Source organism: Dendropsophus ebraccatus, chromosome 1 (assembly GCF_027789765.1).
Source record: "Dendropsophus ebraccatus isolate aDenEbr1 chromosome 1, aDenEbr1.pat, whole genome shotgun sequence".
NCBI lineage: Eukaryota > Metazoa > Chordata > Amphibia > Anura > Hylidae > Dendropsophus > Dendropsophus ebraccatus.
Window position 1 is genome coordinate 213,446,167 of NC_091454.1, and position 25,666 is coordinate 213,471,832.

General features: G+C 43.9%; 1 protein-coding gene across 2 annotated transcripts in view; it reads left to right on the top strand.

The window, feature by feature from the left end:
- Positions 1-25,666, top strand: part of ACP5 (acid phosphatase 5, tartrate resistant) — a 79,221-nt gene that overhangs the window by 47,867 nt on the left and 5,688 nt on the right. The window contains exon 1 of one of the 2 annotated variants that reach the window (XM_069947119.1): positions 21,297-21,614. The exons of the other annotated variant lie outside the window; for it this stretch is intronic. The gene's annotated coding sequence lies outside the window, so the exon portion shown is untranslated. Of the gene's footprint in view, positions 1-21,296; positions 21,615-25,666 lie in introns of those variants that run through there. 2 annotated transcript variants of the gene reach the window in all.

A 25,666-nucleotide genomic window follows, 5' to 3' on the forward strand; every position in this document is an offset into this window, starting at 1 on the left:
TTGCAGCTCTATGTACTGCCAATAAGGCCGCTGACATCAGAGTAATTGTATGTGCTGTTTAATATAACCTTTCAGGATTCGCTGTTTTATGTGTATACATGAGGTGTAGCACTATTTATGCCCACTGTATATGTACATTTTTCATATACCCCCTGTGCAGGCTCCATCTTTGCTTCTTAATTGCTTCTATTATGTCTTCCATACACTGCACACACGTGGAATAGGAGATCTTGTCTCCCTATACCTCTTTGGGACACCCTTAGAAGCAGCAGCAGCATGAAGGGCATTATAGAGCTGCACCGAGAAGTCATTATAAATCATAGCTGTTTTGATTGGGCGGCCATCATATAACGGCAACTGGTTTAAAATAATGGCTGTTAGTATACTAACAATGGCCATTATTAAATAACTGTTCGACATGTTTTTTACCAACTTATTTGTATGATTTCAATTTAAATAACTATATTTTATAATAAACCTGAATTCTTATCCATCGTCTCCTCCTTATCATCACAAAGAGGATTACAGTGCGCATCTCTGCGATTCCGCAGGAACTACGTCCCGGTGATTATATACACGTACATGATTTTGCATTCAGGGACTAGCAGAGAAACTAGTAGGATGTAGTAGTTCACATACACCCTAAGTAACATATTGTAAACATTGATGCTGCGTTTACACGGAATGATAATTGGCGTACGATCGTACGATTAACAATTACAAAGTAACGATTTTTTTCATGACGATCAGCGTTTAGACGGAACGATATATCGTACGGAAAAATCGTTTTACAAATGTTTTGCGATCGCTTAAGTCTATCTCGCACATAGGTTAAATCGGTGAACGACTGTTTACACGGAATTTTTTGCGAACGACAAACGACGATTTAAGAACATGTAAGATCAAAATGAGCGATTTCTCGCTTGTCGTTTGATCATTCGCTGCATTAACACGTACGATTATCGTTCGAATTCGATCGTTATCGTGTAAATTCGAACGATAATCGTTCCGTGTAAACACAGCTTAACACTCCTATCCATCATCCTAGTGACCCTTGGTCTAACTTAAGCAGCCTCAGCGTATTGTTAGAGTCTGGAGTTTACCTGTAACCTCGGTTGCTCCTGCATTGACCTTATTTAACCTGTAGAATACCTACTTTGCATTCTGCAATCTCTTTACAATTTCTTCAGACCGCAGTCCTCTGCACATCCTGTTTTTAGTTTTTTCTAGGCAGTTTCTTACTTCTTCATTGTCACTTCATTAACTGTACTCACCTTAAACCCAGTCATACATATAAGGGCCCTGGTACACAGGATAAACGGAAACAGACAATGAGCGCTGATCTCGGTGATCATGGCTTGTTTGCTGAGCCTTCACAAAAAGGCAAATAACTGCACCAAAGATCCAATCAGCCAATATTGGCTTATTGCTGTCCCTGATACAGGGGCCTATTTTGGGGAAGGAGCCTTAAAGGGGTTCTCTAATTAAAACTTACTTTTAAGGATAAGGGTAAGTAAGAGATTACAGGGGGTCTGGCCTCCCCACCCCACGGCGACCCCCCCCCGGACGTTTTGAATACAGCCCCAGGTATGGCACATGACTTGTAGCTCTATTCATTCTATGGAGCCTCCGGAAAGAGCCCAATGTTGTAACCCATTAAAGTAGCAGTTCACCCCAAAAAATTATTCCCCCCCCCCTTCGGGAATCAAGATCATAAATTCCAGCTGTAGGTAGTGTTAAACAACAGCTGTCCATGTGGAATGGCTGTTGTATGTATAGTGTGTGAACATAGCCTAAGGGACCTAATACATGGGAGGATTATCGTTCAAAAAATCGGATTTAAACGATAATCGTTTTGTGTAATAGCAGACAATGATTAAATGAGACCTATATTTATTGTTGACCGTTTGCAATAGCAACGACAAGACGACCGCAAAAACGATCATAAGTAACGATCATCGTTCGGTGTAATAGGGTGAACGATTTCAGGTTGTTCGCCATAGCGGTTGTTTGAGATCGTTTTTCGTTAATCGTTGAAAAATTGTGTTTTGCAGATTTGAAGCTGCAGATTCAAAGCAAATCAATTCAAATCTGCTGTGGATCTGCTGCAGATTCAAAACTGCGCCATCAAATCTGCTGCAGATCCCGTACGTGTGAACACACCCTAAGGCTATGTTCACATTACGTGAGAGACCGGCCGTTCCGTGACCCGGCCAGGTCACGGAACGGCCGGTCTCTGCGAAGATCATTCCGGCCGGTACTCAGGCGATTTTTCCGGCCGCAGTGTTCTGATGCGGGGGCATCAGAACTTCACACAGCACGCAATGAAGCAAGCGGCCGGAGCTGCTCGCTTTATTGTGTGAACTGACAGGTCTTTCTGTGGCCGCAATTCACTGAATTGCGGCCGCAGAAAACGGACATGTCAGTTCTTTGCTGCGCCGTACGGGATCCCATAGCAGTAAAGGCAGTGTTCCACACCATACAAACAACGATGGCAACAACGGCCGTACTTTTACGTAGTGTGAACATAGCCTAAGACTGTATTCCCACAATAATTGTGCTAATTATTGGGCAATGAAATAACAGCCATATTATTCCCATTGGATTGTATTCTCTTTGCTCACACATATACTCCTATACTCTTCAGCATCGAAACTGCAACACCAGAAAGGAAAAGTCATGAAATTGTGAAAATCACAAGACTGATAGACATGTTATTCAAAATGGAAACAAAATAATCAGAACATGCAGGAATACACACACTTCCATGTCTTGGCACGCTTACAGTGAAGTTATTAATGGTTGTCTGAGGAATGTTCTGCCACACTGAATGCACATGGGCACACAAATCATGAAGATGCGCTGCTGGCAGCTCCCTTGGCAAGTAATGACATCCCAGATGTGCTTAAGCATGGAGACGCTGCAGGCCATGGTAGCATGTTTAGGTCATGTAGGCTGCTAACGGTCTGGCATTGTCATGTTGAAAAATGGCTCCTGGGACACTCAGAGAAATGGCCGTACCACTGGTTTCACAAGCAAATCAATGTAAGGGGAAGCTGTCAGTCTACCTGGGTTGAAGACATTATTCTATCTCACACCCACTCCTGGGAGAATCTCCAGTGTGATGTTCCCTTGTGAAGCTTTCTTCATAACATTGCCTACAGGGTCTCCAGTCCAATCACTTTCCAAGACCAAAGTAGGATTGAGAGAGCTAGACCTCCATTCTGGCTTCCATTGGCATCTTGCCTATCTGGCCTATTGCTGTCATCCCAGTTCCTTGTTGGTCTTTTACCCACAACGTTAAACAGTACTGACATCTCTGCCTTCATACTTAGCAATTTAACAGAGTAATAAACTAAGGTCTCTCAGTTCAAGTATTCTGTCCCTTTGAGTTTGTGACAAGTGGTGAAACAGGAGGCAGTGTGGGACTGGAGTACCTTGGCTCCACCACAGGAAAACATCATTGGGGCCCACCCTTCAGCCAAGATCATTTACCCCCCTCCCCTTCGCCCCCACATCAGCAGTGCTAAGCTATATAAATATATGTTTTGCAGCTATTTAGTTGTCGTTGTCATCGGCTGATCGTTGTATTTATTACATGGGGCGATAATCGGCCGAATCGGGCCGATTATCGTTCCCTGTAATAGTACCCTAGCTCATCTTGTAGAATATCCACGTTTAGCTCAGCATTGAGACCACCACGGATCCAACGCCTTTGGCTGTGAAACAACTCTATGTCATTATTTTGCAAACTTAGCATCTTATGACAGTATTGAAGTTGACCCTTTTTCATCTTTTTTTGAGCCAGACATGCAATGCACGTCACATGGTACTTACAAAGAATACAACCCACTACCATGTTTGTGCACCAGAACTGATAGACCTTGTGATGAGCCGACTTGTTGACTCTGATATTCTGCCTGGATGTCCACCTCCTGGCTTTTAAATGGATGGATGGACAGACTTGATTTAATATTCCAAGTATGTCATGGCATTTACATGATGAACTTTCTTGGCCGAGAGACAGCTATCAATGACCTGGATAATGTTTCTCTTTTCTTTCAAAATCTTCCTCATGGCTGCTTCTCGATTTAAAGCGACTCTGTACCAACAATGTGACCCCCACAAACCACTTGTACCTTCAGATAGCTGCTTTTAATCCAAGATCTGTCCTGGGGTCTGTTCGGCAGGTGATGCAGTTATTGTCCTAAAAAACAACTTTTAAACTGGCAGCCCTTTGCCCAACGGCCGGGGCTTAGATTGTGTATGCACTAGGCTGGCACAACCTCTCTGTCCCTCCTCCCCACCCTCTTCATCATTAGGAATGCTCCAGGCAGATTGTCTCCTATTCCCCACCTGTGTCAGCCTGGCACATGGGCTGAATCGTTAAGGCACCTGTGCAGTGTTCAGACAGGAGAAAATGTTCCAGTGGCATTCCTAATGATGAAGAGGGTGTGGAGGAGGGACAGAGGGGTGGGGCAAAGTTAGGGCACAGATACTCTAAGCCCCGGCCGTTGGGCACGGGGCTGCAAGTTTAAAAGTTGTTTTTAGGACAATAACTGCATCACCTGCCGAACGGACCCCAGGACAGATCTTGGATTAAAAGCAGCTATCTGAAGGTACAAGCGGTTGGGCGGGGGGGGGGGGGGGGGGTCAGATTGTGGGTTAAATTAGACCTTTTGCATGGGAATCAACCTAATAACACACTGAGCTAATATGGAATGTGAAAACAGGTTGTAATTTGTAGTTTACAAGAAGAAAAGGATTGTTCCACCATCAGGAGCAAAGCAATAACAGTGCAGTTACATTACAACAATCTGTATGTATGAGATAGCCAACATGATTGTCTATAATATTATGGTAGTCTCATGTTCAGAGCTATAGTGGATGGTGAGATATGGAGCCTGAAATTTAAAAAAATTCAAAACGTTTGTTACCCTTTGGGCACATTCACAATGAGCAAAAGAGCGGTGGAAATTCCGAGCGGAATCCACGCTGTAGAATCCGTTCAGAATCCCATCTGCCTATCTGTCTCAATGGGATGTCTTGTGTACCTCCGCTCTTCGCTCAAAGAATTGACATAAAAACGTAAAAAGACAAAAAAAGCTCATAAAACAAGGGTAACAGCAGTCAGCAAAACACTTCTTATCCCTTCATATTACTGCAGCTCGACCCTCACAGGTCAACACTTCTGACATGTTATTAACAAGTAAAAAGTTTGTAAAAATTATAGGTATCCTCTAATCAACAGTTTACAGTGAATATATATATATATATATATATATATATATATATATATATATAGGGCCATATCTTTGTTCCTAGTGCTTTCTTGATATAAGGGTCAGAGCTGTTTTTCTTATACAGAACTTCTCTGTTTAGACATAGAGTTACTTGATAAAATTGTGTCTGCTTGCTGTTGCCACTAGAGGCTGCTAGAGAGCTTACAGCATACTAGTGTATAATTTAGTCAAATGTATAAACAGTATACAGTGAGCTCCCTCTAGTGCTGACCGCAGAATATTTGGAGCTGTATGTCAGAAAAACAGATATATTAAGGAAGTGGCTGCAGAATTGTGGAGCTATAATGGTGAATATTTGCTCAGACCTTCTGATCTCTATGATGTCTTTGCACTGATCTTACTCACTGTACAATATCCCTTAGCGATGTTCCTCACACTTTACTACACGTCATCCTGCTCTGCGGTGTCACTGCTTTTCCTATACGGATCCCACACATTCATTCCCTGAATTCTTTCCTGCAGTCCTTAGGATGGGTTCCTTCCACAGATTTTTATTTATTTAATTAGAGAAATAGGTCATAGATGTCACTAAGAGTAAAAGGGTAAAGGAAAACTTCATCTTTCTCCTCTGTTTAGAATTTTCGCTGTTTTCTGTAAAAATAGGTGTAGCTCATGGGTAAAACGCGTTAAGCGGGGAGTCCTTACACTGACCCTCCTCATCTATCTCCACTTGTCTTACAGTCACCCTCCGATTCTCCTTCCCACCCCGCTATGCAACTGCTATTCCTGCACAGATCCTGAAATGTCACTGACTGATCTCTCCTCACCACCTGCCCAGTTCTATGCTTCCTGTTTGCAGTATGCAGGAAGACATGGAGGAAACAGATGTAGCAGCTTTCACTACTATTGCTTGGGCCAGGTGCTTCCTATGAGTAAAAGGAAGACTGAAAAAGACAGAGAAGGAGACATACACAGAAGTGTAGCCCATCTTTATATACTCCCTGGTAGGAGATAAAAGCTTAGCAACCAGCTTTGTTTGCATTTAGTCCCTTCTGATATATCTGGGATTGCAATGACAAAGTCAAAAAATTGGAATTTAGCAAAAACAAGGCTTCTTTCAAATGGCCCCAATTCTTAGAGGGCGTGCCTGTCGTTTTAAGCTCCATTGGGTACGTAAATGTATACTTTGGGATGAGGTCAACTATAAAGTGGTGATAAATAACCAATAATGACATTTTGTTTTTTATATAAAGTTTGTGGTTGGCTGAAGGATGCATACCAGAGGGCCCTTGCTAATGAAGTGTATTCTGGGTACAAGTGGTGTCCAAAAAAGGTCTGTTCTGGGTCCCGTTCTTTTTAATATAAATATAAGTGACGTGTGAGAAGGTTTGGTAGGTAAGGATAGTGACACAGGAGAAGGTTTGGTAGGTAAGGATAGTGACATAGGAGAAGGTTTGGTAGGTAAGGATAGTCACATAGGAGAAGGTTTGGTAGGTAAAGATAGTGACTTAGGAGAGAGAAGGTTTGGTAGGTAAGGATAGTGACATAGGAGGTTTGGTAGGTACGGATAGTGACATAGGAGAAGGGTTGGTAGGTAGGGATAGTGACATAGGAGAAGGGTTGGTAGGTAAGGATAGTGATATAGGAGAAGGTTTGGTAGGTAAGGATAGTGACATAGGAGGAGGTTTGGTAGGTAAGGATAGTGACATAGGAGAAGGTTTGGTAGGTAAGGATAGTGACATAGGAGAAGGTTTGGTAGGTAAGGATAGTGATATAGGAGAAGGTTTGGTAGGTAAGGATAGTGACATAGGGGAAGGTTTGATAGGTAAGGATAGTGACATAGGAGAAGGTTGGTAGGTAAAGATAGTGACTTAGGAGAGAGAAGGTTTGGTAGGTAAGGATAGTGATATAGGAGGTTTGGTAGGTACGGATAGTGACATAGGAGAAGGGTTGGTAGGTAAGGATAGTGAAATAGGAGAAGGGTTGGTAGGTAAGGATAGTGATATAGGAGAAGGTTTGGTAGGTAAGGATAGTGACATAGGAGAAGGTTTGGTAGGTTAGAATAGTGACATAGGAGAAGGTTTGGTAGGTAAGGATAGTGACATAGGAGAAGGTTTGGTAGGTAAGGATAGTGATATAGAAGGTTTGGTAGGTAAGGATAGTGACATAGGAGAAGGTTTGGTAGGTAAGGATAGTGACATAGAAGAAGGTTTGGTAGATATGGATAGTGACATAGGAGAAGGTTTGGTAGGTAAGGATAGTGACATAGGAGGAGGTTTGGTAGGTAAGGATAGTCACAGGAGAAGGTTTGGTGGGTAAGGATAGTGACATAGAAGGTTTGGTAGGTAAGGATAGTGACATAGGAGAAGGTTTGGTAGGTAAGGATAGTGACATAGCAGAAGGTTTGGTAGGTAAGGATAGTGATATAGGAGAAGGTTTGGTAGGTAAGGATAGTGATATAGGAGAAGGTTTGGTAGATAAGGGGGGAAATGATTAAATCTAAATAAGGTTCAAGAGGGAGGTGTTTTTAATTTAGAAAAAATGATCACAAGAAAAAGAATACACAATGAGAGGTTAGTCCAGGGAAATATCAGAAACAACAAAAAAATATTACTTTACTGAGAGAGTAGTAGATACTTTAAAAAACTTCCAGCAGATGTGGCTGGTCAAGCTTCAATAGGCCCTATAGGTACATAGATTCTTCTAACCTGCTGATAGTTTCCCTTTAATATTCAGGCCTCACCCAAAGTGCCCCAAGCTGCCCTTTTAAAAACTAAACTTCATAAGACCTCAATACCCAGACCCCGTAAGACTAGATTTTATAAGACATTACCACTCACTGTTTAGCAGGACAACTTTGCTTTTTCTTGTACTTGTTCTGATTTTCTTTTCCATCATGTCTAAATAAATGGCCAGAATTCTTACAATTTTATCTTACTATGCTCATTGTTAAAAGATAGCGGTGACATTTTTTGAGCTCAGCTATACCTATTAGGTCACATCTGACAGCTGGGTGGTGCAAAACTTCTGTCTGTTTCCAGTGGTAACAATGATAAAAAGAAAAAATAATAACAAAAATAAAAGTAGAGGTAATATTACTCAACTTTTTTAACGTGTAACAATTGATTTAAAAAAAATTTTATTTTTGTTTAATAAAAAGACAGATAAAGGAAGAAGTATACCCTTACAGGGGTCAAATAAAGGTAAAGACCAAAATACTCCATTTATAAAATATCAACAATGTTACATTGTTGGTGGCATTATATTCAGAGTTTATTCTTTCAAGCTATTTTAATTACATTTACACAATAAGTTTCTTTTAAATCTTCATTGACCAATATACTCTTCTTGGTAATTTTCCCTGTCTCCAGCAGAGGGAGATAGAGACCACACAGTACAATCTTCTATCGACAACATTGTTGGATTGTCTTTCATCCGATGAGGTGAGGAGTTGTCACAGACTGAACCCAGAAGTGAGGTCAGCTGCGTTCTGTATAGACCAGGTGACTTCTACAGCTCCCTTACTATAGATTTTGCCTTGATCAGAACATCCACTAGGGAAATTTGACCCAAGTCAAAATTTTCTTGGTTTGATGGAATTTTCCTCTAAAAACGTCAGGAAGGAATGTGTTCATCTTTTCTCTCACCATAACTTTTTGTTTTGTACATGATCAAAGATGAAGGGGATGTAGGTGGATTTAATTTGACAGATCCATTTGTTCCCCAGAAGAGAAACCATCACCAGATGTGTCTACCAGTGCCTGTCCCACCATTGAATATAAATGCATGCTTGGCTGAATCTAGTGTGCATGTGTATCAGACAATCAGGTGAGAGGTATTCATCCGACCAGGGCCGGCTACAGGCTTTTGTGGGACCCTGGGCGACAGAGCCTCAGTGGGCCCCTTTGTATAGCAAATCATGTGGCATCATTGTTAAGACTGGACTACTTCAGAAAGAAGATTATTACATTTTTATATACTGACTACAAGATGCTGGAAAAGCTGGGTGACCTCCATATACTGACTACTATACAATATGCTAGGAAACCTGGGTGGCCTCCATTATACTGACTACTATACAAGATGCTGGGAAAGCTGGGTGACCTCCATTATACTGACTACTATACAATATGCTAGGAAACCTGGGTGGCCTCCATTATACTGACTACTATACATGATGCTAGGAAACCTGGGTGGACTCCATTATACTGACTACTATACAAGATGCTGGGAAAGCTGGGTGACCTCCATTATACTGACTACTATACAATATGCTAGGAAACCTGGGTGGCCTCCATTATACTGACTACTATACATGATGCTAGGAAACCTGGGTGGACTCCATTATACTGACTACTATACAAGATGCTGGGAAAGCTGGGCGACCTCCATTATACTGACTACTATACAAGATGTTAGGAAAGCTAAGTGACCACCATTATACTACTATACAAGTTGCTAGGAAAGCTGGGTGACCTCCATTATACTGACTACTATACAAGATGCTGGGAAAGCTGGGTGACCTCCATTATACTAACTACTATACAAGATGTTGGAAAAGCTGGGTGACCTCCATTATACTGACTACTATACAAGATGCTGGGAAAGCTGGGTGACCTCCATTATACTGAGTACTATACAAGATGCTGGAAAAGCTGGGTGACCTCCATTATACTGACTACTATACAAGATGCTGGAAAAGCTGGGTGACCTCCATTATACTGACTACTATACAAGATGCTAGGAAAGCTGGGTGACCTCCATTATACTGACTACTATACAAGATGCTAGGAAAGCTGGGTGACCTCCATTATACTGACTACTATACATGAATATACATTGAATATAAATGCATGCTTGGCTGAATCTAGTGTGCATGTGTATCAGACAATCAGGTGAGAGGTATTCATCCGACCAGGGCCGGCTACAGGCTTTTGTGGGACCCTGGGCGACAGAGTCTCAGTGGGCCCCTTTGTATAGCAAATCATGTGGCATCATTGTTAAGACTGGACTACTTCAGAAAGAAGATTATTACATTTTTATATACTGACTACAAGATGCTGGAAAAGCTGGGTGACCTCCATATACTGACTACTATACAATTTGCTAGGAAACCTGGGTGGCCTCCATTATACTGACTACTATACAAGATGCTGGGAAAGCTGGGTGACCTCCATTATGCTGACTACTATACAAGATGTTGAAAAAGCTGGGTGACCTCCATTATACTGACTACTATAGAAGATGCTGGGAAAGCTGGGTGACCTCCATTATACTGACTACTATACAAGATGCTGGGAAAGCTGGGTGACCTCCATTATACTGACTACTATACAAGATGCTGGAAAAGCTGGGTGACCTCCATTATACTGACTACTATACAAAATGCTAGAAAAGCTGGGTGACCTCCATTATACTGACTACTATACATGATGCTAGGAAAGCTGGGTGACCTCCATTATATTGACTACTATACAAGATGCTGGGAAAGCTGGGTGACCTCCATTATACTGACTACTATACAAGATGCTGGAAAAGCTGGGTGACCTCCATTATACTGACTACTATACAAGATGCTGGGAAAGCTGGGTGACCTCCATTATACTGACTACTATACAAGATGATGGAAAAGCTGGGTGACATCCATTATACTGACTATTAAACAAGATGCTAGGAAAGCTGGGTGACCTCCATTATACTGACTACTATACAAGATGCTAGGAAAGCTGGGTGACCGCCATTATACTACTATACAAGATGCTGGGAAAGCTGGGTGACCGCCATTATACTACTATACAAAATGCTGGGAAAGCTGAGTGACCTCCATCATGCTGACTACTATACAAGATGCTGGAAAGCTGGGTGACCCCCATTATTCTGCCTTCTATACAAGATGCTAGGGAACCTGGGTGACCTCCATTATACTGACTACTATACAATTGCCAATTAATCTGCAATGTGGGGTATAAACCTCATGATCACATAGATAACATATAATTCATGGACTCCAGGTTAAACAATACTCAGCTTATCAATGTAAAGTGCAAGTGGCAAATATAACTGTGAGGGTCAGTGCAGTCTTCCTTGCCTCATCACAGCATCACACTGACCACAGAAGAGCGGAGAGTTCTGCTTCCTCACAATAACATTGCCCCTCAGCCTCATCCTCCAACACATTTCCTTTCTCAAGGAGTAGTGAAGTTGGAGGGAGACAGGAGAGGCTTATATATGACATGCCTTCCATGTAGTGTGCATTAGCAACTTACCTACATAACGCTCGGCTAATCCTCCACCCGCGGGAAGTGCAGGGGGCGGGGCTTACTGGGACATACCTGGTGCATTAACTTTTCGGGGGGGACAGCGGCCGGTATAACTCAGGGCTGTCCAGTGGCCCTGCATCTCGGGAGAAGTAAGTGCCAGGGACCCTTGAGATGCTGTGGGCCCTGGCACTTGCCCGAGTAAGCCGGGTGCTGACGCCGGCCCTGCATCCGACAGCTATCTAGTGTGACTTCTTTAGTGTTTACACTGGGAGCCTCCCAAATGTATATGCTAAAGGTACAGGCAAAATGTGATGTGAATGGGACCTCAATGTGGACACTTATTGCATTAAAGGGGTAGTGCGGCGCTACCAATGCTACCCCCCCCCCTGTACTTACCCGTGTAATAGCGCTGAGAACGAGGAGCAAACGAGCGCTGACAGCCCTTATTTGCTCCTTTATGCCGCCCTGTGTAATAGGGGCTTAAGAAACATTGAAGTTTTGTTTTGATTTACTGTAACAATAAAATAAAGGTTTGTTCCCACCATATTTTTTTAAAAGGTAACTATGCAATGATTACAGTTTTTTGGTGAGTCTACCAAACTTAAAGTGACCCTATCGTTATAACTTTAAAAATCTAAATCAGCAGGGGATGTGATATAAAGCAACTTTGCAATTTACATTCATTAGTTTCTTTTTGTTATCATGCTTTATAAAAAAAAGCTATACTTACCACAAATCCAGGTCCAGTCTCCTGAAGGCAGCTTTTCAGTCTTGCGCTGGTTGAAAAATAGACTGAGCACAGGAAATCCCAGTCATCTAAGCACTTACAGAGAAGGCAGTCATGTGACTGACGGACGCATTGAGCCGTGACTCTCTGTACTGGCTGGGACTTCTTGCATTTGGTCTCTTTTTTCTTCAACCAACTCAACACTAAAAAGTCGCCTTCAGGAAACTGACCTGGATGGCAATGACCTGGATCAAACCAGGATTGCTGTGGCCACAACGCAGAGTACAAACCACTATACGATCACAGCAGCATTCTCTAGCCAGGTAGAAGCTGAACCTACAATCTTCTGATCTGTAGTCAGACAAGTCAGCCACGGCACCATTGGCCCTGTGGACACAGCATTGGTGTTTCGGGCATCAGATTCTGCAACAACCACAAACCCAGCATAAGTGTCATAAGTGCCTTTCAGTTTTTGGGCATGGAATCGGAAACAGGCAGAGACTGAAGGCCCTATTCCACGGAACGAATGTCGTTCGTATTCGTCCGATATCGGCCGCTACGAACGATAATCGTCCCGTGGAATAGAGTGCAACGATCAGCCGACATCGTTCATGTCGGCTGATCGTTGCAGTCGCTTGTTTTTCAACATGTTATACAGCAACGATCTGCTGTCGTCGCTCCGTTGAATAGGAGCATCGGCAGCAGACGCTGCTGTATCCTATGGGCTGCCCGGACGATCCGCAATCACCCGGGCAGTGCATCCCCCCCCCCCCCCCCGCAGCTCCCCGCCGCCCCTCCCGCACTCACCCGCTCGCTGCAGCCGCGTTGAATAGCGGCAGCAGCGAGCGGGGAACGAGGAGCAAACGAGCGCTGAGAGCGCTCGTTTGCTCCTCTTAACGACCGGTGGAATAGGGGTATAAGCCTTTTCGTATGAGCTGGATATGATGTGAGCTCTGTATTGTTCTGACAACACATTTTTACAGGGGGGAAAAATTACTGTGCAGAGAGGAGCCAAAATCCCAGAGGAGGTGCAATTTGGGCTCAATTTCATTGGGGTTCTACCCCCCAAAGACCCTCCAACATTGGAGAGAAGAGCACTAAAGGGAAGCAAGGAGTCTATGCCATGACCCAGATTCAAACCAGGGTTGCTGCGGCCACAATACGATCACCACACTACTAACCACTATACGATGACGGCAGCGCTCTCAAGCCAGGTAGGAGTTGAATCCATAATCTTCTGATCTGTAGTCAGACGCGTTATCAATTGCACCACTGGCCCTGCAGGCACAGCATAGGCATCTCGGGTGTTAGATTCCACAACCACCGCAAACCCAGTGCGAGGGTAACCTTGACATAAAGGCCTTTGATTTTTTGGGCATAGACTCAGAAACAGGCCTGAGCCTTTTTTCACGATCTGGACTTCATGTGAGCTCTGTATTGTTTTAATAACACATTTTTACTACAGGGGAAAAGACTACTTTGCAGCTGAAATCCCGGAGGAGATTCAATTTAGGCTTGATTTCCTGGGGATTCTACACCCCGAAGACTCTGCAACATTGGGAAAGTAAAGCAAGGAGTCAATACCATGGCCCAGGGGACGCATTGTCGGCATCTCAGGTGTCAGATTCTGCAACGACCATAAACCCAGAGAGGGTACCCTTGCCATAAGTGCCTTCCATTTTTTTGACATGGAATCGGAACCAGGCAGAGACTGAGCCTTTTTGCATGATCTGGACTTCATGTGAGCTCTGTATTGTTCTGACAACACAATTTTACAAAAGGGGAAAAGACTACTTTGCAGAGAGGAACTGAAATCCCAGAGGAGATGCAATGGGCCCAATTTACTGGGGGGGTCCCACCCCCAAAGACTCCAATGTTGGGCAAGAACCGCTCAAAAGAGAAGCAAGGAGTCAATGCCGTGACCCGGATTCAGACCGGGGTTGCTGCGGTCCCAACGCAGAGTACTAACCACTATACGATCACATCAGCCAGGTGGGAGTCAAACCCACAATCTTCTGATCCGTAGTAAGACGTGTTATCCATAGAGCCACTGGCCCTGCAGGCACATTGTCGGTGTCTTGGGCGTCAGATTTTGCAATGATGGTAAACCCAGTGAGAGGGTAGCTTTGCCATAAGTGCCTTCCTGGATCAGGGCCGATTCTGGGTTTTCTGCTGTCTGAGATGGTCAGACGTGTTATCCATTGGTTAGAATTATTTCCTTGGCGTAAACCATCCTAGATACTGATCTGTAGGAACAAAACATCAGACATATATCTTATCTCAGTCTTGTAGGTTAAAGTCCTCGTCACTACCTTGTCAGCTATGCAAAATGTGACATTTAGTTCTGTTCCTTCTACCATGTGATTGATTTTCTTATCGTATCTGTTTATTCAATTTCAGTTCCGTAAAGTAATGAGCACTTACATAGCGCAGTCACAGGCTGGATCTATTTCTTTATCAAGTTATATAAACATTAGATGATATATTTTATGTGCACGAGATGGCAACAGGCAGAGGACAACTGTATTGTATATTGCAGTGGCCTCTTGTAGAGGTCTCACTTCCTACATCCGTCAGTCTAGACCTCAACTGGAACACCGACTGGAGAAGGGGACAGATAGGAGTGCATTCTCTATACAGAGCTGTGGTATATGTCAGTGCTATAAAAATAACGCTGATAAATAGGAGTTTGGGCCTTAGCAGACCTGTTAGTTAATATGTCCTTATCTATCACATACAGTGTTGGCAAACAAATGACAAGTTGTACAAGTTATGTCATCCTAACCTCTTACCTATAAAGTCTACGTGGGTCACGTTATATTTTGGACTTGTCCCCAATGACTTCTACAGAGTTCATCCAGGACGTTTACTGAATTGACATTTCACAATACGCAGTTTGGTCACTCGTCTATACATCATAGGGGCAGTTCAACATCATAAAAAGGCAAAAAATCCATCACAAAACCAGTTAATAACATGAGGAAGACCTATGCACTCTATTAAAAAATAAAGTTGTGACTTAGTTCTTGTTATTCTCACCTTCGTGGAGATTTTAGTGTACACTTTGCAGAATTTTAGGCCATACTACACGCTATACGTCCAGACTATACATTGACTTACAGCTTCTACAGCAATATCTATGAAATTGATATTAAGTTGTAAACTTTTAAAAGGCAATTTTTTTGTTTTAAAGGGCATTTTTTTTTTGTTTCAAATCAACATTTTTTCGGAAAGCTTTATAGATTTGTAATTTACGTCTATTTAAAAATCTAAAGTTTTCCATTGCTCTCTCCTGCCACCTCTGTCCATGTCAGGAACTGTCCAGAGCAGGAGAGGATTTCTATGGGGATTTGCTGCTGCTCTGGACAGTTCCTGACATGGACAGAGAATGATATATTATTGGCCGAATGAGTATTTGTAGCAATCGGCCCATGTAAAAGGGGCTTTAGACACTGCACAACAGATGGTGCAATGATTGTGATGCTGTAACCTCCAACCCCCCCCCCCCCACACACACACACACACACAAACACACACACTTTGTTGGAAGAATGACTACATTACCCATTTAAAGGGGTTATCCAAGGAGCAGAAAAGCTCCTACCGCTTCTATTTCCGACATTGCCCTTCCTCCCTCAGTCCATCTTGGATGGCAACTTTTGAGATGAGAGGGGGGCAGGTGCATGTTGCGGGTGAGGTTCTGTAACTGCCAATGTTAACAAGGCAGCTAGCGTACATTCCCAGGCAGTGCTCGCAACATGTACCCAGTGGCGTAGCTACAGCGGTCACCGCATTGCCCCTCCCCATAGGCGTCCCGCCCTATCAATCACTCTTGTGACTGCAAGAAGTGATTTGCTTGTGGTCACAAGAGGCAGTGTCAAACCAGTGAGCTCAGTGTGCGTCCGCAGCTGGGACTTCTGCCAGGGGGCGCATGTTAGAGATGCTCGCTGTGCCGGAAGTACCAGGCCTGGCGCACACTGAGCTCACTGGTGCGTGCACTGCCCAGAAATCCCTGGGTTATCCCTAGGGAGCTGCGCATCAGCCGGGGAAGGGAGGACAAAAGCGTGCGACAGGGGAGCGAGTTTTGTTTTGCACCATCTATAGGGGGGAGGGGGCAGAGGGGGACAACACGGGGGGCATCTATAAGGGAGACTACACAGAGGGGGATATCTATAGGAGGACAACACTGGGGGGCCATCTATAAGGGGGGGCAGAGGGGGAAAACACGGGGGGCATCTGTAAGAAGGACTACACAGAGGGGGCCATCTATAAGGGGGAATACACAGAGGGGGCCATCTATAAGGGGGAATACACAGAGGGGGGTCATCTTTTAGAGGGAATACACAGAGGGGACCATCTATAAGAGGGGATGCACAGAGGAGGCAATCTATAAGGGTGACATCACAGGGGGGGGCCACCTATAAGGGCGAATACACAGAGGGGGAGCCATCTATAAGAGATAATACACATAGGGCGGCACATATAGGGGGCGTATACAATAGGGCATGTACAGAGGGGGGCATCTACTATAGTGGACTACACAGAGGGGCCATCTATATGGAAAACTACAGAGAGGGGGGCATATACTATAAGGGATGCACAGAAGGTGTCATCTGATATAGGGGGACTACACAGAACTACTATAAGAACTACACAGAACTACTATAATACTTTAAGGGGGATCACATAGAGTGGGCCTACCCACTCAATGAGAGCATAAAGGCCATAATGAGGGCCCAATACAGATGTGCAGTTTGTAGAGAGATGAGAATGGTGCCAGAGCCTAATTTGTTTGTCTGACAGATTCTGTGAATTCGTGGCTCGGAGAAGTTCTCATAATAGCCCAGGGTGGAAGAAGAAGAATAGAATGGCTTGATCGAGGAATGGGGGCCCAAGATGACCTCTTGCACCAGGGCCCAAGAGACATTAGCTACGCTCCTGCATGTACCTGTCTACTGGAGGGAGGAAGTGCAGCTCCGGAGAGAACAATTGCCTTTTCTGCTCACTAGATAATCCCTTTAATTCTATCAATTCTGGTTACCTGCAATTGCCACTGGTGGGAGCTTACTGCTTACAGAATTATACAGACCTGGCAGGAAGTGCACACTAGCGGCACACCCTAGCGATATACAAACAGTTTGGTAAAGGAGTATTCCCATCTTATCTTATATTCACAAAACTGGGCCAATTTGTGCAGGAGGTGGAATTCAAATTTTCAACCACAGGTTCTTTACTTGGTGTGACACTGCCCCCCCCCCCCTTAAAAATAACAGCTCAACGCTTTGCCCCCTAAATATGGTACTACACAATGTATGCCCAGAATATACGCCCTGCCCCTAAATTCATGTTCATCTACACTCTGCCCCTTTTTATGTACTGTATGTATGTTCATATTAGAGATAAACAAATCTCAAGCCCAAACCTGAGTGTGCGGCATTTGATTGCCGGTGGCTACAGAAGTTGGATGCAGCCCTAAGGCTGGCCAGAAAACCGGACTTCCAAGGACTGTATCCAACTTCTACAACCACCGGAATCGAATGGTGCACTTTGGGTTTGGATGAACCTGAGTGTTTTCGAGATTTGCTCATCTATATGTTACATATACTTTGCCTCCTATAAATAAATTTTGCATGTATATTGTGCCCCCCCAAATACTCTGATACTCCCCTATCCCTGCTCCCATGCCATCTTGTACAATGCAATTTTGGCCTCTGCTAGTCAGGTCTGGCTCTAGGGAAGGATACAGGCAAACAGATCTACCTGTAGATGAAAGGGTGAAAAATGGAGGTGTGTCGATAAAAGGGGTTCCCGTACAACACTGGCTGATATATTTTTTTTCTAATTCACTTGTTTTCTTCACACATTTGAGATCCAAGAGTACCAGTTTGAGAGAACCAGCTGAATCCCACCCCTGGTTTTGCACATTTTTTGTAGCTATGTGTCCTAACAACCAGATTACAGACCCTAAATATATCCAGGTGGGAGGAAAAACCGGACCTGGCAGGAAAGACCTGCTATTAGAGCTCTTCAGGGTCATATATGGTGGTGGAGGGGGCAGGCTCCATTGCATACACTACCTTACCTTCCAAGTAACTCATTTCTCTCTCTGGTTTAGGCTATGTTCACACTATGTAAAACTACGGCCTTAGTTCTCGCCGCAGAACTACGGCCGTAGTTTTGCGGTTTGTGACATAGCTTTATGTTGAATGGGATCCTGGCGGAGCGTACACACATCGTATACGCTCCGGCCGGGATCCCATGCGGCGCAGGAACAAAACTGAAAGGTCAGTTTTCTGCGGCCGGAATTCAGTGAATTCCGGCCGCAGTAAGACCTGTCAGTTCACACAGTGAAGCGAGCGGCTCCGGCTGCTCGCTTTACTGTGCGCTATGGGAAGCTCTGATGTGGGCGCGTGCTGATGCGCCCGCATCAGAGCTCCGCGGCCGGACCGATCATCCGGCAGGTACTTAAGTACCGGCCACGATGATCCGGGCACAGGCCGGCCGTTCCGGTACCATTCGGATCTTCCCTTTTGGAACCAATGTTATAATCCAGTTTACAAACCACACATTATTGGGACAAAACGGCCCAAAATACTGGAAAAAAAAATCCATTATGTTTTTTGACCCATTAACGTACCTGTTTATCAACCATAACCTTTTTACAGAATGTGAATTTACCAGCTCAAAAAAACCCTAACTAAAAAACTGTGAGTGAACACAGCCCTTGTTTCCAGATGATAAGACCTGCCTCGCAGCAGCTTATCTCCCCTTTCCCCATTCACAACACATGAGCGTTCATGCAAGGCTACGTGCACACGGAGCAAGAGTGGCGGAATTCTGCCACCAGCCTCCCTGTCATAATGACAGTCTATGGGAGGCTCGCGCGCCAGAATGCAACCAAGATTCAAGCCCCATTGACTTCTATAAGATTTTTCTAGCAGAATCCGCCCAAAGAATTTACATGTCAGACCCGCAGCAGAAAATTCTGTGTGAACAACAGAGCAGAAATCCCACTGAATATATTGGGACATTGCTCTGTACATATTGTACAACCCGAATTTCCAGCGCAATACGCAGAAAATTAAGAGCGGATTCCACTTCAAATTCCCTGTCTATTTCTCAGTGTGAACATACCCTGAGGCTGGGTTCACACACAGTATATTTCAGTCAGTATTTCAGTCAGTATTTGGTCAGTATTTTGCAACCTCAACCAGGAGTAGATTAAAAACACAGAAAGACTATGTTCACACAATGTTGAAATTGAGTTGATGGCCGCCATATAACGGTAAATAACTGCTATTATTTCAATACAACTGCCGTTGTTTTAAAATAACAGCAAATATTTGCCATTATATGGCGGCCATTCACTCAATTTCAACAGTGTGTGAACAGAGCCTTTCTGTGTTTTCAATCCACTGCTGATTGAGGTTGCAAAATACTGACCAAATACTGACTGAAATATACTGTGTGAACCCAGCCTTAGGGTAGCTTCACACGTACCGACTTGCAGCGTTAATTACGCTGCAAGTCGGCTAGGTCCTGGCAGATCACTTTCACTACATACACGCAGCGGTCTGAACGACCGCTGCATGTATGTAATTCTACTGGCCGCTTAACCCCTTCAGCTGCCGCTCCGCTCCCGCTCTGTATACATTACCTGTCCTCGCTGCACGGGGTCCCGGCGTACTGCTCTCCCGCCCAGCCAATCAGTGGCTGCGGCAGGGCAACACACTGATTGGCCGGGCGGGAGAGCAGTACGCCGGGACCCCGTGCAGCGAGGACAGGTAATGTATACAGAGTGGGAGCCGGGCGGCAGCTGAAGGGGTTAAGCGGCCGGCAGAATTACATACACGCAGCGGTCGTTCAGACCGCTGTGTGTATGTAGTGAAAGTGATGTGCCAGGACCTAGCCGACTCGCAGCGTTATTAACGCTGCGAGTCGGTACGTGTGAAGCTACCCTTAGGGTGCGTGCACACTATGGAATTTGGGCGTATGACCTGCGGCAGATTCCGTTGCTCGTACCCGCACGCGGCGGCGCGCATCTCCGCCTGTGGCATAGACACTATTCTCTGCACGGGCAGATTCCACCGAAAGAAATGACATGTCACTGAATTCCGTAGTGTGCACGCACCCTCAGGGATGAAGAGGAAAGATAGCTGTTACCCCAACAGCTATTAAAGGTGTATGGGATCCTTACAGGAGTTAAATAGGTTTAGAAAATCTGCTTTCTGTCATTCTTATCCTCAGTTTTAGGGTACAAACACACACACCGTATATGCAGCAGATTTGATGCTGTGTTCAGTTATTTAGATCTAATCTGCTGCGTATCTGCTGCGTATTTGCTGCGTATCGCAGCAGTAAATACGCTGCGTATACGGTGTGTGTGTTTGTACCCTTAGTGGTGAGCAGATCTGTTAAACTTGTTCAGGTTCAGCAATGTTTTCTAACCTTGAACAGTCAGCGTTTTATTCTTTATAGCAGCAGAAGTTGGATGCCGCCCTAGGACTGCCAGGAAAACATGGATACAGTCATAGGCCTATGATTGTATGCATGTTTTCCAGAACTCCCCAGGTAAGCTTCCAACTTCTGCTGCCGCAGGGAATAAAATGCTGAATGATCAAGTTTGGAGAATGTTGCTAAACCTAAACAGGTGTAACAGATCCGCTCAACACTACTCAGTGTGCAGTATTGCAGCTCAGTTCCACTGAAGTAAATAAAGCCTACTTGTAATACCACACCCAACCTGAGGACAGGGGTGGCACTGTTTTTGTTAGGCCAGGCTTTCAAATATGTGTTCAGAAAGTTATCTGAAAACCAGCTCAATGCCATAACTAAACTGGAGTATTGGTCACAGCCCATGGAAGCCCATAGAGTGGTGCTGTTTGTGAAAGAAAGCAGCCATGTTTTTTTTAGTCTTATAATAACCGTCTTGTACAGTTTTCCAAAAACATAATCTAATGCAGTGCCCATGATATGTGATTTGCTTTCACTTCCTATGTGCGTCCTCCTGTGGTTAGCACGTCTATGCTGGTAATACATCACAGCTCATTAGAGGGAAGATATTTGCTTCCTGAATGTGTCAGGACCAAGCCAAGCTCTAGCTGCACAGTAGTCACTCCCCGCTGCCTGGGCAGCTCTGTAGACGCTTTTATGAACTTTTTGGGTTAGCAAAAAAGGTGTTTTTTATTTTTTGCAGTTGAGGAATTTTAAGATCTGGTGCCCATGTGAGAGGCTGGAGGAAGTGGTGGTGTCTCAGCCCTGATAAGCTAAGTAATTTGAGACAGGAGGGGTGGGGGTAAGGTATTGTGTTAAGTTTTTAAACAGGTCAAAGGGCTTCCATGTGAGGGCAGCTGAGCAGAGAGGAGCTTATCTGCAGGGAGCACGGTAAGGAGTTGCTACTTTCTTTGCTTTTTACCTTGTTGCAGCCATTTTGTGGTATATTGGCTTTATTTCTCTATACTGTATATTAGGCTTGTGTTTAGTTATTGACCATGGGATTGGGTAGGAGCTGTTATGGAACTACAAGTACTTGTTGTGACTCATGTGAGCTTATAGCTGAAATTTACTATAGCGTCTCCTAACAATAAAAATGTACAACCCATACTTTACTTTTATAGAGTTTGTTGTTTTAGCAGCTGTAAAGTGATATCAAAGAGTGGGGATGATGTACAGGTATTTTACATTGTCTATATGTTTTCTACATACAGGTATCTAGGGTTACTTGTTGCGCATGTTCTATACTGATCCACTAGCCTTATGTATCCTTTATCTCCTCCCATGACTATATGTGTACACAGCGCTTGTCTCACCGCACACCTCTAATAACCTTTATTATGTAGCCCAGCCAACACCTTCTACACAGCTTCGTGAGAAGCATTGAAAATTTTACAAAATTTTTTAATCCAACATAAAGACAGTGTTGTTATCCACCATCTGCCCTGCTGATCCATGGGTGAAAAATAATGGCAACATTGCAGATCATGATGGTGATGCTCATTTGGCCAACAGCTATACCAGCGTGGAAGACTGGCTTGGTTTAGCGCTCATGGGTTCTGATTGAAGAGATGGGACTAATGGCCCTATTACACAAAGCGATTACACTGGTCAACGGCCAAAAAAGGTTCCGTCATGAAAACAGTTGATCTTAACTAATTTTGGGGTGCTGAAATCGAAAATGATGATAAAATTTTGAAACTGGCTCTATCTAATTTTCAAGATATAGACATACTTTCTATATTTCTCACAGCCTGTGATACAATACTGGTATATTGCATCATCTTAGAATGACCAATATGGAAAAAAGGTATCAGGGTAAGGCTAGGTTCACACTGCGTTTTTGAAATCCGTCTTTTTGCAAAAAACAGATGAAAAAAACGTATGCATTTATGTGCATCCGTTCTTCCATTGACTTCCATTATGAAAAAAAAAAAAAAAAAAGGATCAAAATGGATCTGTTTTTTTTGACGGACACAAGTAGTGTCAGCTACGTTTTTGTGTCCATTAAAAAAACGGATCCGTTTTTTTTTTTTTTTTTGTATTTTTTACAATGGAAGTCAATGGAAAAATGGATCAAAACAGATGCACACAAATGCATCCGTTTTTTGCAAAAACGCAGTGTGAACCTAGCCTCGATGGAACCCATCAATGCTTGCAGATTACTGTTGGACAGTTATCAGAGACAATCCCATGTATGAATACAAAAGACGTGTAAATGCACCAAGAAGCCATTGAATAAGGACCTAGATTCCAGAGTTCAATAAACATAATTAATTAGTAAAAATTCTTAGATCTGCCTGTAAATTGTAGGGGATTTCAGATAGAACTAAGTTTCCTATGAATATATTTCAAAAGTTTATGAACAGTAAACTTGCTTCCTTATGACTGAAGAAGTAATAAATATGTCGGCTATTATACTGTATTCTATACAATTCACAAAACAGTAACATTAGAACTCCTCGATATCATAGAAACTAGAGACAATTCACATTTTTCCTTGTGATATTTGAATTCAGCACATAAAAATCATTAAGAAATTGCTAATTTTATTTCGGAACCAAACAACTTTTGAATATTTGTTGGCCAGTGTTATCAGCCTTATTTGGCTGATTATTGGCCATTACGGCTGATCGCTTTGTAAATTTAAAAAGCAACGATCAGTTGACGTGAATGATGTTGGCTGATCGTTGTCTTTCAAAATGTTGAAATACAAATGACACAGAGAGCAACAATCTTCTGCCGTCGCTTCGTGCATTAGGAGCGGCAGCAGTAAAGATCATCCGGGGAGCCCCCCCCCTGCGGCCTCCCACAAGTACCTGCTCACTGTCGGCGCATATAATAGTGGGAAGGAGGAGCAAGTGAGACCTGACAGGTCGGCGCTCCTTGCTCCTGGAGATCACCCTGTGTAATAGGGGATTAAGCTGCTGCCGCACTCCTGGTGGCTGGTTATCTCCCCTGGGAACAAATGGCTCTGGCACCTTAAAATCAAACAAATCCCACCTGCCATTGGGCATATATGGTCATAAAGTGCCGTTGTTGGGATCAGCCAACATGGGTCTCCAAACTGCAGCCCTCAAGCTGTTGCAATACTACAATTCCCATCATGCCTGGGCAGCCAAATCCAAAGCTTTAGCTGTCCGGGCATGATTGGAATTGTGGTTTTGCAACAGCCGGAGGGCCGCAGTTTGGAGACCCATGGTGTAATGGGTATAAGGAGACTATCATCTATTAAAGGGGTTTGACTGGTTTGGGTACATACCTGACTCCCCCCAACAACATTCCTTGCAATTCCTGTTGTGGAGCCATAAATCCTAGCCTGTGTAAAACAATGGGGGTATTGGTAGGATCTATTGACACAGTGCGGAGGTATGATGCACATTTTGTATTCTTTCCCTGCACCTTTCTTTGTTTCTACCACTTATTTGTATTTCTAAAGGAAAAGAAATGCTAAGTGGGACCTTCCTTCCCCCGACGTGTTTTGGGTCTAGTAGGCTTCTTCAGGTATCTTTTTGCCATTTGGAAAGCTGGTTTATATGGTTTTTACACAGCCTGATATGGGGCAGTGCAAGGACGCAGATGAGCGCTGATCAGCGAGATCGGTGCTTACTTGCAATACCTTTTTATAAGGCATGATTAATAGCCCAGCTGGGATGTATGAACGATGGCTGCATTGCGACTATTAACATTCATTGTTATAGACTCCTGTATATGCAGATGTGCGGCCAATAACAGATTTTACTGCCAGTCAAAAGACCCAATAATGCGACGAGTGAGCATTCTCTCAATCGCTTTTACTTTTGCATCGGCCAATTCTAGGAACGCTCTTTGCTGCTGATCGGCCTGTGTAATAGAGGGCCTTTAGTTATAGCCATCATGTTCTAAGTCCAGAGCTACACTGTGACTTTTTGTAACGCTACTTGACTGTCATTGATCTCTAGCCGAAGTCCACAAGAACTTCCTACAACTTTCGGTATTGCTGTGGACTGCAGCTGGAGCTCAATTGTCAGAGAGCAAGTTGTAGAGCTACAAAAAGTCACAATGTAGCCCTTGCCTTAAAGTGGTGGAAGATGTAGCAAATGGAGTGGTGTCACAGTAAACACCCTCCCCCAAATGGTATTTGAGAAGGACTTGTTGAGAGCCAGCATGTAGTCACATGTCAATGTTTGTCAAGCTGATCGATAAGTCATGTGACCAGGTGAGATAAGAAACAATGGGGCTGGGTGAACTAAACAGACTGTATTGGCCTGTTTATCAACCACCAGTCAAAGGCTGCCCAAGCATGATGGGAATTGTAGTTTTGAAACAGCTTGAGGGCCAAAGATTCCCCATCCCTGCCATACACTGTATCAGTTTCAGCCATCAATCTAAGGTGTATGGGGCTTTCCAGAACAATAGACAAATCTTTGGCTGACCAGATATCAGAATTGTAGTTTTGCAACAGCTGGGGGGGCCACAGGTTCCCCACCATTGACCTTTAATAGTTAACATTTGGCCTAACAGGTGTTTGACCATGTGCTCACACAGTTTCTTCAGCCATCACTTGAACCTAAGCCATTTGATCAATTTTTTTCAGCTGTTTTTGCTCGTTTTTTTTAATTTTATTTTTGCTGTTTTTCCAACCATGAAGCAGCTGAACAGCTTAAAAATTTATCTCCAGGGAAACAACTTGGTTCCAACATTGAGTCCTTGTTGTAAGCCCCCCATACACATAGGATAGATGGCTGGTCCTGCCAAAATTAGCCGGTATGGCTGACTTTTCTCTAACGTGTATGGGCACCTTTAGGAGGGCTACACACATTAGAGATGTGTCGGCATAACTCCGACGCAATCTCCATCTGTCCATCCAATGTTTATGGAGGCCTCCTGACTGTCCCCCAAACAGATGATGTCGGAGGAGAGACGGATCGGGAATGCTGGATCGCCACTGCCAGAATCTTCCT